A 6140-nucleotide genomic window follows, 5' to 3' on the forward strand; every position below is an offset into this window, starting at 1 on the left:
CCTGCCGGGAGCAGGACCACCTCTACCCAGGGCCACTGGCAAGCAGAGCAGGCATGGGGGTCCCAGCGGGACGCCCATGCTGGATGTTGGTCCCTCCTTCCCATGGTCAGCGTGGCTTATGAGTTACCGAAACGGGTGAGCGTCCAGCCTTTGACAGCTCTGTGCACATGGTTGAGTAGCCCGGGGACTGTTTGCTTCATGGTGGATTTTTTTTTTTTTTTTTTTGGTTGTTTTCGATAACCTAGGAAATCTGGGCTCCATTTCTGCCTTTTGTAACGTCAGGCTGCAACTAATTCAAGCCAGGCCAGATTCTGACCACAGGTATGCCAGTGTAAATTTGAACGGAGTCGCTTACGTCTTGGTTTGGCCCGATCTGAATGGAGTTACTTCTGGCTGATGCCAAAGGGGCTGAGGTCAGAATCTGGCCCATCCTTTCCTGCATGCAGTGTAATTTGTATGCGTCTCCTTGCACCGCTGGGGTATCGTATGGCTTGTGTAATTCTGGCTCCGGCCTGCCAGAGTGCATTGCAATATCTATCGCCGAGAGTGCCTGCTGCAGGAAGACGCTGCCTTGTAATTGCCCACGTGAGCTGCGCATACTTTGGGGAGCAGGGGCTGAAAGCCCGAGGGGCTGCACAGAGTGGTCGGCTCTGCGGATGTGGGTCCGTATGTGCTTGGAAGCTTCCGATATTTAAATATCAGAAGAGAGGAGGGAGCTTGTAAAGAAAAGCGAGGCATCTCCTCGGTGCTATTAGCTGTGTCCCAAGTGGGCACCAGTCGCTCCATTAGTGGCTGGGAAGGTGATTAGCACTGCCCGCCGCGCCGTGTCCCTCCGGCCTCTCCCTGCCGTGTGCGCTCCCTCCCACCGGAAAGCCAAGCCCAGTCCCAGTGCCTTGGCTGCATGGGGTTTTTCCTTTCATTTTAAATACTTCTCAGTTGTGTTTTTTTGTCCCAGCGACACATGGAACGATTTATCCATGGCCGGAGCACAGTTTAGTCCTGATGCATTCTGCTTGTTAGGTGGGAGGATGAAGCATCCCCCAGCTGGCATTGGCGTGGTGGGTGAGGGACTGGTGCCCACGGAGGGGAAGGAGGCGGCAGGGGGACCCTGGGGACCCTGGCAGCTCCCTGAGGTGGGTCCCATTCGTGGGGCTGGGGCAGATCTGCAGTGGGTTGCTCCCACAGCACGTGTGGCAAGGGAGCGGGGATGCCCTCATTAGAAACGGCCCATAAAGAGGTGGGAATGTGCAAGGTCTGGTAGCAGATACATCCTGGTTAAGGGACATGCCCTGGTCATTTGTGCCCGGTTACAGCTTCTCTGAGCACATCATTCCTCTTCTGCTTTGGGTCCCCTCCTGTTGCCCCTGTGCCGTCCTGTTCCGAGGGCACCTGAGCTGCTGGCGGGCTTTACTGGGGATGGCACAGCTCGAGGATGAGCAGCCCTCACAGATCGGCCCTATCTGAGCACTTTGGATCTAGTTGCTGGATCCCCTCAAGTACTCGGGTCTTTCCCAGGGTTTCTCTGCCTGCTGCTCCATAGCTGTGCTGTGCCATGAGGAGCCTTTTGGTGCCCCATGTGGGTGGGTGTCTCCGTCCCTGCCCCGTGCTGGCACCCAGGACCTCGTCCCTGTGCACGGGGTGATGCAGCACCTCGTGGGGACCAGGCGTCCCCGTCTCAACCAGTTCCAATTAAAGCCATGTGTTTTCCTTGGGTGATGTGAGCACCCCACACACTGTGCTGACCTGGCCCAGAGGAGAAACCCAGCCTGCTGCACCCTGCCAGCATCATCGGAGAGGACCCAGGGGAGCAGTGCAGGTCCCTGGCAGGAGGGCAGTACCATTTCCCTGCCGTCCCTCAGTGCTTTCCCCTTCCCCTCCCAGGCAGTGCTGGCTGCTCGGCTTTAGCCATTGCCTGCCCTCTAAACCCATGTTTTTCGGTGGCAGGACTTCAGTGGATGGCGGAGCCCTGCTCGGGCCACTCATGCCTTCCCCCTCCGCTTTAATTAGAGAGGGCTGCTCCGGTGCTGCAAAGGTCCTGGGATCAAATCTGGCTAATAACCCCCTTCCCTCTCCGCCCTGTGTTGTTCCACTTAATCCTGTAATTACCTCTGCAAAGCTGCCGCCACCCCTGGTCTGGGTGGTGACCCTGGGCCTGCTGTAGGCACCAGCATCCATATTTGGGGAAGTTTGATCTCTTTGCCCTGGCTCACCTGTTGCACCTGCCTCATGCATTCAGTTTTGGGGACTAAACACCCACCCGATGGCTTGGCATCAGGAGACCTGGGGCTCTGGGCATGCATCTGTGCCCAGCATCGCTCTTGGCAGCACTGCCTCCCAGGAAGGCGATGGGAAGGGCAACCCACGGTGGGCTGGAGCATTGCCCTGACAAGCCTCCCGCAAGGAGGGGAAATGCCACCGGTCACCCTGGGAAGCGTGTTGCTGTAGGGAGAAGGGGTGTGGAGGCGTTGGATGCGGTAGCTAACTTTTTTAAAGCACTTCTGAAGCGCTACGGCGGTGTGACTTCCTTCCAAACCGCATGGCTGTTAGCATTCCCTGAGCAGAGGAGTGAGGAAATCGCCCACCTCAAAAATGCAGCTGCTTCTGGGGAGGAGCCGGGAGGGCGGACGCTTCCTCGGGAAGGGTGAGCCCGGCCGCCACGTCCCCCCAGCCTCGCAGGTGCTGCTGGTGGCCAGGAGCTGGCAGCCACCTGAGAGCCTTGCTGGGAACGCCTTTGGGGTGCTGTCCCTGGGAGGTGCACCCCATCGCTTATGTCCCTCCTCAGGCTGGATCCAGGCGGGTGCTGGGCTGGATTTGGTGCCAAGGGGCTCGTCCCATCGCTCCCTGCTTAGTCAGCAGTGTCTTCATTTGATCTGAACCGGGGGCAGTGAAGATGGGAAATAGAAAGGGGGGGCAGGTGGGGGATGGGGAGAGAAATACTCCTGGGCCTCTCTGGCAGCTTGCCGGCAGTCCTGGGGTCGCACTGAATATGCATAAAAGGGAGCAGATTGCAGCTTGCCCTCCTCTCCGATACGGAGGTGAGGCCCGCGGAGACCACCGACCCCGGCTCTCTTTCAGCAGGATAATGGGGTGAGCCAAGCGCGGAGCGTGCGTGCTTGTGTGTGGTCTCACAGATGATAATGATTTCCATTCATGCCCTGCCTCTGCAGCGCTGATGTGCCGCTGGGTGAGCGTTGGCTCCCTGGCGGCTGCTCCCTGGCAGGAGCAGAGCCCCCAAAAGTTGAGCACTGAATCTCTGGGCTTGTGCCTTGGTATGGCTGGTGGGAGGGACAGAGTTTCCCATCGGGGCAGGGAGGATGGGCACAAGATGCTCGTGCCCCCCCATGTGTCCCAAAAGCAGTGGTAACCCTGCCCCAGCCTTGCTCATAACACCTTCACCTCTGGGCTCTCCCCTTGCTGCCGTTGTGCACTGGTGCTGTCTCTCTCCCCTGGGCAGGGGTTTCCCAACACCTTCGTGTCTTACCAAAGGGGGAATTAAAAGGCCTTTGCAGGTGGTACACCTGCCGTGGTGGCCCTACACGTGTCCCCTTGCTGCCATGTGGCAGAGAGGAGGTGGTGGGTGGCAGAGAGACTTCTCCTTGGCAGGATTTAGCGTTGTTCGATACACCCTGAGTCACCCTGGGGTGGATGGATGCAGCTGCTGAGGCATCCCAGGGGTTTCTCCTCTCTCCTTCCAGCGCAGAGGTCTTCCCACGGGGTTGTCCCCATGCTACGTGCTGCCCTGGGGCTGGTGGGATGGGAGGCGGTGGTGGCTGCACCCGGCTGGGTCCCCTTCTGTGGGATGTGTGGTGGGATGGGGATGACAGGGAAGCTGGCAGGACTGCAGGAGCTGTGCTGGGTGTCTGCAGGTATGTGCGTGGCCAGGTCTTGCCGGGCATTGCAGGGGAGTCTGTCAGCGTTTTGCAGCCTGCTGTGCTGGGTGTGAGTACAGGAGCAGAGCTTTGCCTGGGGGCTGGCAGGGGCTCAGTCTCGCTGCCCACTGCTCTGCACCAGGCAGGTGCTGGGGGTGGTCCCATCAGGATTGCATTGCAGGGGGTTAACCAGGTGCTGTCTTCGCTCAACAGTTCCCAGACAGGCAGATGCTGGGGAGCTTGCAGCAGCTGTGGCTTTGCCTCCTGCCCAGGAGGCAGCTGCCTGCAGTGGGGCTGGGGCTCCCAACAGAGCCCTGTGGGCTGCCTGCAGCGGGGGATGCTCTTCACAGCCTGGTGCTTGCGGCACGGTGCTTCCTCCGCTGTGGTGACTGCTACGTCCCTGCTGCTCCCCTCTCTACTCCCGCAGCCCTCACCTGCATGCCACACTCCTCAAGTAGGGGCTTCCCAGTGCGCTGGGCACTCCAGGGACAGCATCCCTTGTCTTGCTGCCTGCCGGCTGCCCAGCCACCGAGCCATGGGCTGGCGTGTCCCTGAAAGGCTCTGCAGCACTGCTGGACAGCAGGGGATGCGCTGCTGGGGTGATGCAGAGGCCACCAAGGGAGCCACCGATTTTTCACCAGTGAGCATCTCCTTTCCCATCAGCAGAGGATTAAGCAGTGAGGAAACAGCACAGAGGTGGCAGGGCCAGGATTTGTCCTGGGGGAGATGTCCAGGGATTGGCTGAGACCCCTGTCCCCACTCCCCCCTCGGCAGGCACGGGCTCTGGTGCTGCCTGCCTGGCTGAGCATGGCTGGAAAAGGAGCTTCCCCCCATTAACGGTTTGGCAGCCCGGAGAGAGGCAGCTTTCTTCCACAGCCATGGCTCCTTTTTTTTGCAAAAGGGAAAAAAAGAAAACAAAAAAAATTCCTGGATCATTTGAAACGGGCTGTCCCCTGCCAGCCTCCTTCGTCCGGAGCAGGCAGCTGGACAGGCAGGAGCAGGGGCAGGGAGCTGTAGATGGGGAGCAGAGCATCTGCCACGCTGGGTCATGCTGCCAGCACCGGGCTTCCTTCCTGAGAGTGAAGTGCAAAGCCCACGTCATCCCGTAAGGATTTACTAGTGGGAGAGGGGACAACGGGGGGATCCCTTCCGCCTGCCCTGGCCGTGGCATGGGCTGGTAGAGGCCAGAGACTCTGCTGGGGCAGGCAGCACTCAGCATGGCCCCTCCAGCCCAGCATGTGGGAAAGCAGGGCTGATGCCATCTGCCCAGCTGGGCGGCTCAGGGGTCTTACGCCAACTGCAGCACTTGGGGCCGTTCTCTGGTGAATGTGTGAGCTATGCCGCTCGGATGATACTCAGAATGGGGCATGGCTGATCTGCATCTCACAGGATGCTCCTGCTGCAGCCAGAGCTGGTGGGAGGGGACGTGACCTCCGGTCCCTCTTCCACCCTACAAGCCAGCAGCACAGGAGATCGGCCATGTCCCCTGAGAGCCACCCAGCATCCCCTGACCCTGTGCTGCGGCTGCTAGGAGAGGAGCCCAGTCGAGCCCTGCATTTGGCCCTTGCTTTTCCCTCCATTAACAGACAGGCTAGACCCAGACCTGGGTCTCTTGGGGGTAAGGGCAGAATAACCTCCTTTTGCCAGTGGGAATACTTGGGTAGTGCAGCTGTGGGATTTGGAGGGGATCCAGCCCCCGGCTCGGAGAAGCCACCGTGCCCATGGCCAGTGGGATGCTGCCAGGGCTGTGGCATGGCAGGGAAAGTGGTGCCAGCCCTGCCTGAGCCCCAGGCCTTCATCATGGTGAGCTCCTGCCTGTTGCAAAACACCCAGCAAGGTGTTTTTGCTGCTGCTTCTTTCTCCCACACTGGCAGGAGCTGTTTTGGGCTGCAGTTGGATAACTAGGGGTTTGCAGCTACTGTCGCAGCTGTAAGATCTCCCCAGCTCTTGCCCGCCACCTCTTCTCGGCAGCTGTGTGGTGATGGGGGTCTCCGAGCTGTGCATGACAGCCAGGGCCGCTGGCAGGCGTGAACGTTCCTGTCTCCCCCGAGACAGTTCATAAGAAGCCTGGGAAGGGCTGGACCCTTGATCTCAACCTCTCCTTCCAAAGCTCAGCTCCTTCTGCCATTTCCCACAGTATTTCGCTCCTGCTGATGAGTGGCGAGGGATCGCTGTAGATAAGGCAAAGTAATCACCTCCCTGTCCTGCTCCCAGGATGCTGCATCAGTAGATGTGGGGTGGGAAGGCATGCACAGGTCAAGGGACAGACGC

Source organism: Ciconia boyciana, chromosome 13, assembly GCF_034638445.1.
Source record: "Ciconia boyciana chromosome 13, ASM3463844v1, whole genome shotgun sequence".
Taxonomy (NCBI): domain Eukaryota; kingdom Metazoa; phylum Chordata; class Aves; order Ciconiiformes; family Ciconiidae; genus Ciconia; species Ciconia boyciana.